Source organism: Musca autumnalis, unplaced genomic scaffold (assembly GCF_047663935.1).
Source record: "Musca autumnalis isolate F117 unplaced genomic scaffold, ASM4766393v1 scaffold_5, whole genome shotgun sequence".
Classification (NCBI taxonomy): domain Eukaryota; kingdom Metazoa; phylum Arthropoda; class Insecta; order Diptera; family Muscidae; genus Musca; species Musca autumnalis.
In genome coordinates, this window is record NW_027412088.1 from 84,584,238 (window position 1) to 84,597,005 (window position 12,768).

The following is a 12,768-nucleotide window of genomic DNA, read 5'->3' on the forward strand; positions in this document are numbered from 1 at the left end:
AGTCCATTTAATTTTGCATGAAGAACTACAGATGAAAAAGCTTTCTGCAAGATGGGTGCCGCATTTGTTAACAGTCGATCAAAAACGCATAAGAATGAACATTTCTTAAGCTTGTTTGGATCGTTTTAAGCGAAATAAAATGGATTTTAGGCGTCGTTTCATAACTGTTGATGAGACATGGATCCACCACTATACTCCAGAGACAAAAGAACAATCCGAACAATGGACTGAATCCTCCAGCTTCAGTCCATTGTTCGGATTGTGCCCCAAATTAGGCAAAAACAATTCATTCGGCTGGTAAGGTTATGGCAACGGTTTTTTGGGACTTCAAAGGTTTTTTTTATTGATTGACTATCTGCAAAAGGGTAAAACAATAAATTCAGAGTACTATTGCAACCTTTTGGATCAATTAAATGTACAAATTCGAGAAAAACGTCCTGGCTTACAACACAAAAAAATAATTTTTCATCAAGACAACGCACCAGCGCACAAGAGTGTTTTAACAATGGCTAAAATCAACGAATTAAAGTACGAGTTGCTTGACCACCCACCTTATTCTCCTGATTTAGCTCCCAGTGACTTTTACTTGTTCCCAAATCTAAAAAAAATCCTTGCTGGCAAGCGTTTTACCTCAAATGAAGATGGAATTACAGTTGTAAACCACTATTTTGAAGACCTTGAGGAAAACTATTTTAATCAAGGGATAGAATTGCTAGAAAAGCGTTGGACTAAGTGTATTGAAGTTTCAGGAGATTATATTGAAAAAAAAATATTTTTGAAAAACTAACTATTCTCTTTCATTGATAGGCTAAGAAGTTTCCGAACCGCCCTCGTATACCTTTCGTTGTAGCTCGATACGTTTTGCTATATCGATGTCGGTCGGATGGTACAGCTCGTGGTCCATAAATCTTTTGAAGAATTTTTCTCTAAAACACACCGAGTTCTGCCATATCTGTTTTCGAAAGTACCCATGCTTTAGATCCATACATAAGTACGGGTAGTATCAACGTCTGGTAGACTGTAAGTTTGGTCTGACGAGAGGTGGTTTTGCTTATGAACTGTTAACTTAGACCAAAATAGCATACGTTGGCCAATATTATTCTTCTCTTGATTTCATAACTGATGTTGATAGTTTTATTTATGGTTGTGCCAAGGTAGATAAAGTCATTTACTACCTCAAAATTGTAACTCACTCAATTCACAGTTGGTCCGAGTCTACTGGACATCTTGCGTGTTGATATTATATTTTTTTTAGACTGTCACCTTGTCTGAAACCTCGTTTTGTTTCAAAAGGTTCGGAGAGGTTCTTTCCTATTTTAACAGCTGATATTGTGTTAGATAATGTCATCCTGCATAATCGTATAAGTTTTGCAGTGATACCAAACTCAGACATGGCTTGGAACACCTTTGATAGAATTGGTCTGTCAAAGGCGCCCTCATAGTCGACGAACTGGTGTTATGTGTCGATCTGTCGGTCATGGGTCTTTTCCAGTATTTGGCGCAGTGTCAAGATTTGGTCAATTGTCGATTTACCAGGTCTGAAACCGCATTAGTATGACCCGATTATTTTATTGACCATGGATTTTACACGTTCAAACAGTACGCTCGACAACATTTTGACACCGTCTTGTCTCTTTTCTTGTGTACGGGACATAGGAGGCTGAGGTTTCAATAGTTGGGTATTGTTTCGTCCTGCCAAATTTCGGTAATTAACTGATGCATATTCCTTAACATTTCGCCAACGGTCTTGAGCAGTTCGGCAGGCAGCCCATCAGGTCCTGCTGTTTAATTGTTTCTCAGCGGTTTAATTGCTGTTATGACCTCGGTTTGGTCAACGTCGTGGTTTGCGATTGGTTCAGGTGTGTCTTCATCGCCGCCCATATTCGATACTAAGAGCTTCATGAAATGCTCCTTCCAGATCCTCAGTACGCTATCTGTATCAGTTCCCAGATTCCCTTCATGATCTTTGCTGGAGAATGTGCCTGCACCATACCCTTCAGTCTGGGTTTTACGCTCTGGTAAAATTTTCGGACTTCATTCTGACTCCTGAACATCTCGAGTTTCTCACGCTTACGTTTTTCTTGCTCTCTCTTTTTTCTTCGGAAAATACGCTTTTCGCTCTATCCTCTTCTCCCGATATTTTTCTTTCGCGCTTTGTGTTGCTACTGCTCTGTACGCCGCATTCTTTTCCTCAGTAGCATTACGACACTCCTAATCGTACTATAGATCAGGTATCGGCACTAATACAAACGCTCCCCGAATCGATCGGTTATCTTCCGTCTATCACAACATGATCTGGGGATATCCACGTGCCCCATCTGGGGATATCCACGTGCCCCATCTGGGGATATCCACGTGCCCTTGTGCTATCTGTTGTGTTTGAAGCTTCTCGACATCCAGCTTCCGTCCTATGTTAGATCGTACTTTGCTGCAACATTTACACGAATGCATACCTAGACTGGTACAAGAAAATGGTCCGAATCGATGTACGCTTCTCGAATCGATCAGAAATCTTCCGTCTATCACAACATGATATGGGGATATACACGTGCCCCATCTGGGGATATCCACATGCCCTTGTGTATCTCGTGGTGTTTGAACCTGGTACTGCTCAGTGACATGATTTTTTACCGCTCCAATATCGATCAGTCTCATTCCGTTGTCGGATGTTACCTAATGAAGGCTGAACTTGCCGACCGTGGGACCAAAAATATTTTCCCTCCCAATTTTAGCATTAAAATCTCCTAGAACAATCAAATACCATGGCCAGGGCAAGGGTCATATGCTCCCACTAGGCGCTCGTAGAATATATCCTTGGTCTGTTCATCTTTCCCTTCGGTTGGAGCATGGACGCAGATGAGACTGATTAAAAAACGTTGCTTTTAAACGGATTCTGGCAATTCTCTCATCAACCGGAGTGAAGCTGGAGACGAGATTTTAAGCCTCTTATACAATAAATCCAACATCTAGCTCTTGTTTCGTTTCATGGCAGCTATAATACAGAGCGTAGTCGTTTGTGATTTTTCGTCAGCCCGGTTCTATCGCACTTCCTATAAGACCATAATATCAACATTATACTTACCAAGTACTTCCGCCAGTGCGCAAACTGCACCTGCTCTTTAGAGAGTCGTCAACTTTAGATGTTTTTCTTCTTTTTGTTTTTTTTTCATAGTAGTGGTGACGGGGTATGCTACTAGCCCAAAGCCCAACCCATGTTTTTAACGTTCTTGTTGGTGAACGCGCGGCACATGTTAGCTCACTACCCTTAACGGATGTTAAAATCAGCTCCCCAGGTGAGATGAAAGAAGGACCAAGATAAATCCTGGGCTTTGCTATCTTAAAACCGGTTAGGACCGTTACTTGGTATAATTCATTTCTACGTCACCCGAAGTAATAAATACAGAAACCAATATAATAATGGTCTTGTTTGTTTAAATATCACATCACGATACTTGAGCGTTTATTTTAATTTAAATAAATCATATGAATTAAGGTGGTTAAAAACAATCGATAATATAGACTTATATTAAAATCCAGCCGATTTTCACATTTTTTAGGATTACTTTTTAGCCACCGAAATGAACTGGTAACATTTTTCTCATCGATTGGACAATAATTACGGCTTTGAAAGCAATTTCGTTAAAATTCACCTTTGACCCCATACAAATTACTATAGAAACTTTGGGGTTGTGGTGGTGGGAGTCTATATTGAAAAACATCCCAGCAAAAAAATCATTATCAAATAATGGCCTTTAGCCCTTAGGCTAGAAAGGCTATATACACTTTCATACGGGCAAAATGTGGCTCATCGAAATAATGGTTTTAAAGCCCAAGTATGTTTGGACGAAATGTGTTTCAGACAATTTGGAGTTGATTTAGCAATGTCCGTCCGTCTGTCTGGCTGGCTGGTGCGCACGATAACTCTCGAACGGATGAACCGATTCCGTTCAAATTTTGGCTTTCGTAATATTTTGTCCAAACTTAGTTTAAGTCCGAAGATGAGCTATGAAAATTTGTGGGCATGATGACTATTGAAGGAAACAACAGATTTGGTCCATACTTTGCACATCGTGAAACTTCTACCAGACTTAGATGAGGTTCCAATATGGACTCAATCGGCCCACTCCTTCGGGTACCTCCCACACAAAATTTCGGATAAATTCAGTTTAGGACCTGCTCTCGAATCGATTTGATTTTTGTTGCAACGGCTTGTATTCACTTCCCCCCATACGACGGTACAAGTTTCACCAGGGGCACGTCCATACTTCCTGAGAAAATGGCCGGAAAGGTGCGAAAAGCCCCTATGACACCGTTGTAGTGGTTGGAGCGCAAGATAATTCTCGAACGGATCTGTCGATTCGGTCCAAAATTTGGTCTTCGTAATATTTTATCCAAACATAGTTTAAATTAGAAGATGGGGTATATCGGTCCATTCCTTCAAGTACCTCCCCCACAAAACTTCAAAAATGGTCGGAAAAATTTTGCTCACGATAACTCTTGAAGTGAGTGACCGATGTAATCTATACTCTGCACATCCTAAAATATCTACCAGATATAGATCATGTTCGAATATGGACTATATTTGTCAACTACTTCTGGTACCTCTCACACAAAATTTCGGATAAGTTCACTTTAAGACCTGCTCTCGAATCACTTTGATTTTTGTTGAAGCGATTTGCATACGCTACCTCCATTACGACGGTAAAAGTTTTTTCAGGGGCAAGTCCATATTTCTTGGGAAAACAGGTGTAAAAACCCCTATGTCACCATATGTGGCAGTCGGAGAGCACGATAACTCTCGAACTGTTCAACCGATTTGGTCCAACATTTGGTCTTCGTCATATTATATCCAAACTTACCGGTCCACAACTTTCGGTACATCTCCCCAATATTTAAAAAATGTCACAAAAATGCTAGGGCAGTATCACTTGAATGGGGCAACAAATTTGGTCCAAACTTTGGATCTCCTAATATTTTATCAAAATTTAGTTTAACTTCTAAAATAGCCCATATCGGTACTCCATAAGGGTACCTCCCCCACAAAGGTTCATTATTTGTGTCTTAGTGCAGTTAATTCCTAATCCACAATTTTGTCGGCAAGTTTAAATGTCCAAAAAGGGCCACAAAATTCTGAAGAGACCTTAAATACATTCGATTTGTCCGGAGTCGAAAGTTTCGCTTCACATTGGCTGAGGGTATATATCTGTCGGCAAAGCCGACTGACACTTTTTTACTTGTTGGTAGTTTGTTTTCAATTTCAACAAACTTCTTATTTTTATTTTATTTTGCCCTCCACCATAATATGGAGGGTATAATTAAATTTGTAATTCCGTTTGTAACACATCGAAATATTCATCGGAGACCCTATAAAGTATATATTCTTGATAAGGGTAAAATTCTATGTCGATGTAACCATGTCCGTGTGTCCGTCCGTCTTTTGAAATCAAGACACATTTCGCAATTTCAAAGACATAGAACTGTAAAGACTGGAAAAGATCCATAATGCCAAAATGTTTATGAAATAAAGTATGTAACAACAGGGGTATGTTAATTATAAAAACCCCATTGAAGCGCAATTCGGCTTAAACAAATTGTAGGAAAGCAAAAAGTTGGACTCAGGATTGTATTTCATAGCAGTTTCCAGTTCATTGAATATGAACTTGGCGGTTAAAAACGCCTGAAATGGTTAACTACTTAACAGAATGTTGTTATGATATCGTAACAACAGAGTTTAACTCCATATATTGACAAATGTTAACTATTGAGCACAGTCTATACAGTCGGACACTCAATCTCCAGGACAAAAAACTGGGACGGTCGGTCCACGTTTTAATATAGCCCCCATAGAACCGTACCTCCCGATTTTCGGTATTTTGAAAGTTTTAGTCACAATGACCAACCGAAATTACTGAAATTTGGTGGTTAGTCTTCGGAAGAAGTATGAAACATTTTAACAGAAAATTGTGGGTGCAGGTCCACGTTTTGATATAGCCCCCATAGAACGGTGCCTCCCAATTATCTGTATTTTGAAGTTTTTAGCCTCATTATTACCCCGAAATTGCTGATATTTGGTATATAGTCTTCGCCTTTATGTATAGGTCCACGACTTTATGTAGCCCACATAGGACGGTACCTCCCGATTTTCGGTATTTTGGAGGTTTAAGCCTCATTATAACACCGAAATTGCTGAAAATTGGTGTTAAGTCTTCATTGGGGCTTATAACTTTCCACCAGAAATCTGTCGGTATACGTCCTCGTCTTCATATAGCCCCCATAGAACCGTACCTTCTTCTTTTTCGGTATTTTAAATGTTGAGCCTCAATATCCACCCGAAACTACTGAAATTTGGTGTTCAGTCTTCATAGTTTTTGTGAGTTTATTGAATACATCAAACTCTTGTCTTTAAATAGGAGAATTTTAATTTAAAAACGTTTTATGACAGATTAATCGTCAAAAACGGTCCATTTCGATATATACTTTTATAAAATTGTTTCCCACTCCACTAATTTTGAAATTTGGTTCACATAATCTACATACTAAGCACCACAGACTTAGGTAGCTGTAAACACCATATAATCACTATTTACTTCCAAACAAAATTAAATCCATGTTTATTACATGCAAAGCAACTGTAAACATTTATTTTAGTACGATAAAACACTTTAAATTTTAAAATATTGGAGCATTATTAATTTTAGTAAAATAAGGACAAAACAAGTAAGAAAAGTCTATAGTCGGACGGAGCCGACCATGGGATACCCTATACCACTATCCCTGGACAATCGCTCTACACGGAACTTCTTACCAATGATTGTGAAAATTAAATTATCAAATATCAGAGATGTAATGTATAATACTTATGACCAAAACCAAAAAGTTATCTAGCATGACAAAGACATTTTTGTAGCAGGAAAGGAAAATTTAGTTCAAACTAACTAAAATGTAATGAATGAATGAATGTAATGAACCGCTACGTTACTGAAATTTTTACCAATTTCACACAAAAGTTTCAGTCCATTTAATTCGCTAAGTATTATCTGATCTTCACGCTTATTCTTCATCATAAACTAAAACTTTATTTAAAATTTTGCGGGTTATTATTTTGGCCTACAGAGCCGCTACAAAATTGGTTAAAATTTTGTTTTTGGTCCATTTCATCCCCTGAACATTTCACGATCATCACCAAAAACTAATCATTTCTACTCTGGCCCGAACCCAACCTCCTTAAAAAATTCGTTACAATCGGTCCATAATTGCGGCCTTAAGCTTGTTTACAACTTTTAATGGACGGACACACATCGCTAAATCGCTTTATATCGTCGAGATATGAATATATTAGGCTTTAACTCTGTTATCTGATCATGAACACCAACATAATTGGCATCAATTGAAAGGTCAAGCGTTCCACTTTCAAGTATATCTCACTTGTCTGTAATGTCACTTCCAGGAATTAAGATATAAGCTGTATATTAAAAAGTTCTACAATTTTCACACAAAAGTTTTGGTCCATTTAACCCTCTAAATATTATCCGATCGCTATCTCAAATTGCAAGCTTCTCCTTTGTGATATACTCTTACCTTATTTAAAATTACGCGTTGATCGGACTATTATTTAGACCTACAGAGCCGCTAGAAAATTGGATAAATATTATGTTTTTGGTCCATTTCACCCGCTAAATATTTCACGATCATCACCAATAAGAATAGGTATCTATTCTGATCTGAACCCGACCTCCATACAAAATTTCGTGACGATCGGTCCATAATTGCGGCCTGGAGCGTGTTTACAATTTATAATGGACAGACGGACAGACAGACGGACGGACGGACGGACACACATCTCAAAATCGCTTTATCTCGTCGAGATATGAAGATTGGTATACCACATTGGGGGTCTCCGACGAATATTTCGCGGTGTTACATGAATTTTTACCAAAAGAAACTTATAATACCCTTTTCCACATTGTGGTATAGAGTATAAATACATATTTCCAACAATTATCGGATTTGAACCTTCACATAAACAAATCTACTTGAAAAATCAATACCATGATTCAAATTCCTTCAAATTGAAATGTTTACTATAAATTCTCATCAATAAATTGATTTTGACCATTTTTGGCCACGGTGGTTCACTGTGCGTAGGTGTTCAAACAACGGAAGTATCGCAATATTCGATTATGCATCCAATTTTTCCATTTTTTGTAAAGGTCGCAATTTTGATCGGATCGGCACGAAATTTTGAAAGTTGATGCGGGTTCCACAGAAGAAGAAGCCAATTGGTCGGATAATATTCAGGGTTCGGAATGGGCAAAATACTTATGTTGAGAAAAATTCAACGTTTTATTCTTATGTGAATATTGAGAAGAAGCCTATTGGTTGGATAATATTCAGGGGTCGGAATGGGGAAAATACTTATGTTACGTTTGATTCTTATGCGAATATAATAGGAGCATTCAAGCCTGTCAATGAAAGGAGAAAAAATATCACCTTTACATTAATTCCAAATAGCTAGGAGAAGGTGGTCAAACAAGGGAGATATCACAATAGTCGGTAATGCATCCAATATTTCCATATTTTGTTATCACGCTACAGGTCGCTATTTGGTCGGATCGTCCGGAAATTTTGTTGGCTAATGGGGGTCACAGAGAGGAATGAGCATATTGAGTTTGGTGGTAGTCACATAATATTCCCCAAAATAAATGTTTACCAGTTAAAATCTTATGCATAGGGGTAGTGGTGTAGGGTATCACATCGTCGGACCGTCCCGACTATAGCCTTTGCTCATTTGTTTGTTATAGGAGTTTCTATTACCCCTAGGATGTTTGGTATTGCAAATGGGCTATATCGGTCCACGTTGTGATATAGCCCCCATAGAATGGTACCACGCGATTTTCGATATTTTGAAGGTTTTAGCTTCATCATCACACCATAGTGGCTGAAATTTGGTACTTAGTCTTCTTTTCCGCAGAATTTTGTCGGTAAGGGCCCACGCCTTAATATAGCCCCCATAGAACGGTGTATCCCAGTTTTTCGGTATTTTGAAATTTGTGGCCTCAATATTCCACCGAAATGGCTTAAATTCGAAAGATGTCGTGCGCTCCAGTCACAACACATGGTGGCCGTAGAGGATTTTTACTGCTTTCGTCCTATTTCCACAGGAAGTATGGACTTGTCCCTAAAACAATTTGAACCGCGATAACTTCATCTATGTTTCACAATAAATTAGTTTTTGGTTATGTATATTATATTGAGTTTGGACAATATATTACCGAATCGGTTGCTCCGTTCGAGAGTTATCGTGCGCTCCAGTCAGGTAAACAGACAGACGGACGAACATTTATAAAGCGACTCCAAATTGCTGTTTATGAACTCCTATTACAAATATAACACCTTTATATCAACAAATGACGCCTTTATATAAAACATTGTCGGTAGCCAAACCCATAATTTTAACAATGTGCAACGCTTACATCAATAATTTTTCATATTTTTGTTATGAAAAAACTCGCTTGAGCTCTGAACTCACAACTCTCATTACTTAGTAAAGAGTAACATTTTAATGAAATATCCCATTATTTTTAGAAGGTAGCTAGTTTAAATTATTTTGGGTTCATGTGGCTCCCTAATTTCTGCTGATATATTACCACACGTGTTTTCTTTTCGCCTTTACAGGATTTACCACTGCCAAACCCGTCAGTTTTTACATTTCTATCATTATGTTACCTTTACACTTCCACTTTACCCATTATGGACCATTATTATATGTTTTCTTCTACTATCTGATGGATTTGAAAAAAGCAAAATAAACCAATTTGGAGGCATTAAAAATATATTTTTTACATTGAAAGTTAATGCGAAGAAGCTCCTCTTTGAAATTCAATCATCACTTTTAACTTTAAGTTAACCGGAACGCTATAAATCTGTTCGGTAAATTCAAACTTATCCAAAAGAAGACTTACAATAATGGGGGTATGTTTCTTACGAAAAAGACGTTTCTCCTCCGTCCTGTTCTCCCAATATCTCCCGTCTTCTGCACGTTCCGCATTTTACTACCGAAAGCGTGCATGTCGCTTTATAATCTTCGGTAGCAGCGAAGGCACTTTTGGATTCATTCTAGGAGATAGTGAGGAGATAGTTCCTAAATACGAATTTTGCGGGAAGGTCTTCAACATTACGTATTTTCTTTTTTTAAGTAAGAGTTGTTTACAAACCTGACGCCTCTACAAGTTTTCCCGTTTTTAAGGGCTAAGGGCCAACGAATTTAATTATCAATTATTGCTCTCCACATAGTAAAGTTCAAATTAAAACTATAATTCCAAACTCATTTCAACCACTTGTTCTTAGTGTTAATTATATATGCACCCTAATATAATATTTCGAAAAAAGAAAAAATAGAATCTCCCGCCAGAATGAATCCAGACTTTAGTCACCGCATGCAAACTTAAAACCGCAAATTAAAAACAAGAAACTTGAAAAAAATAAATAATTTAAATAACAATTAAAATGAATATCTAATGGCACAACAATAACAACAAGAGTAACATTAAGCGGAGAGAATAGTTTGTTTTTAAATGGAAATTTGGAACGAAACGAATGCCAATGCCAGGCTTCAAAACTACAAAAATTTCTAAAAATTTAGAATTTGATTTTTGTTGCTGGGATTTTTGAGTAGTTGTAGAACACCAGTCGGGATGAAAGTTAATTTGTGGGGCGATTGAATTTTATTTTGAAATCAACAAAATAGAAACAAAAACAAAGCAACAAATTACTGTTTTAAATAAACGCGACAACAAGAACAACAACAATATTAACAGAAATATTTGGCCAACACCATAAAACCAACAACAATAACAACAGTGAAGTGACAAAGAACCGGAAATAACATCCGGTGTTGAAATCTGATTTTGCGTTTATAATTTGTCACCCCCATCCTCTTGTGGCACCCAACAGGTGTGTTTGTGTGTGCGCGTGGTACAAATAAATTTAAATTAAAACCAAAACTCCAACAAGTGGTACCTTTTTATTTATATTTTGTTTTTGGTCCAACAGGTGACATTTGAAGGTGGAAAATAGTTTTTCTCAATGCGCCGCCTTATATCAAACTAACCAAAAAGCTATGGCAACTAAAAAGTTTGTCACAATTGAATGACCGACCACACTTTACGCATGGCCAGATTTTATGAACTTCATTTAAAATTCCAATTCTGAAAAAAATAAATAACATTAGAATTTTTTTGCTACAACCACCGGCTTGTGGATGAAAACGCCAAACTACAATATTAAGGTCAATTCAATTGAAGCGTTATAATTTTGACCAAAATATCAACAATAAAACATCAATTATTTCTCTCGAATTGACACGCTATTCATAATTAGTAGTGAAGAAAAGAACTGAAAAACTTCATAGATTTGGTTAAAATAAAGATGTGAAGCAATTATTCCATCTCATGCCCTTGAGCACAATCCACATGTGACCAAGAATCATCAAGGTATGGACTGATTTTGAAGAGAACTAAAAATGTGTGTTATATTTAGAAACTTTATAGTTCTAAATATAACATCGAATGGTGATCTAACTGATCAAACAGGTGTTATTTAATATAAGGGAAAGGGAAGTTATATAACACCAATCGTAAAACCTCCAACTGGCAAAACCTCCAAAAACCTCCTCTATAAAATCAAATAAAATATCGGGAACATTGACTCGAGCAAAAGCATCAAAGCAAGTGTAATTTAGGTTCTATTCTGTATGTTAATGTGGAAATGTTCCAATTTCATCGCCCTCTCCTTAACCTAACCTATGCCGGTTGGGCGTCATGTCATGTTGCCAACGTACACATATCCATCAAAATAGTTAACCCGGGCAGATCGTGTTACAGAACTTTGTTAGCGACGATTGATCGATCGAAAAAAACTTACTAGAGATACGAATCGATTTTTCTCGTTCTGTGATAGGCTTTGAGCAGAGATGGTCTGTCAGAAACGGTGACGGTCGGTCAAAAAATACAGCTAAAATTCTCAAAATACCGAAAATCGGAAATTACGGTTATAAGAGGCTTAGCCGTCACCATGCCTGAAACCTCTTTTGGTACTAAACTCTTCGGAGAGGTTCATTCCTATTTTAACTGAGTTAATGTCATCCTACAAAGCCGAATGAGCTTTGCAGGAATACCAAATTCAGACATGGCTTGGAATACTTTTGAACGTATGGGACTGCTTTGTAATCGACAAAAAGGTGGTAAGTGTTGATCTGCATCTCTTGGGTCTTCTCGAGGATTTGCCGCAGGGTAAATATCTGGTCAATGGTGGATTTGCCAGGTCTAAAGTCCCATTAGTATGGCCCAATTATAACATTGACCATAGGCTTTAGTCGTTAGCACAGTATCCCTGACACTATCTTGTAGGCAATCGGGAGAAGACTTATACCCCTATAGTTAGAGCATACATTCTTATCTTCTTCTTTCTTTGGACAGGGCACAGGATGCTCAGGTTCCAATAGTCGGGTACTCGTTCTTCCTGCCAGATGGTGAACAGCTCGGCTGGTAAGCCATCGGCTCCTGCTGCCTTATTATTCTTACATTCAATACCATCTTCTGGCATTGGATCTGTGGTATCTTCGCCGTCTTCGCTACTATCGCATGCCAACAGTTTGGAGAAATGTTCTTTCCATATCCTGAGCACACTATCTATATCAGTTACCAAATTGCATTGCTGCTATCTACAGGAGGATGTTTCACTCTTTGGTAGAACTTTCGGACTCCATTT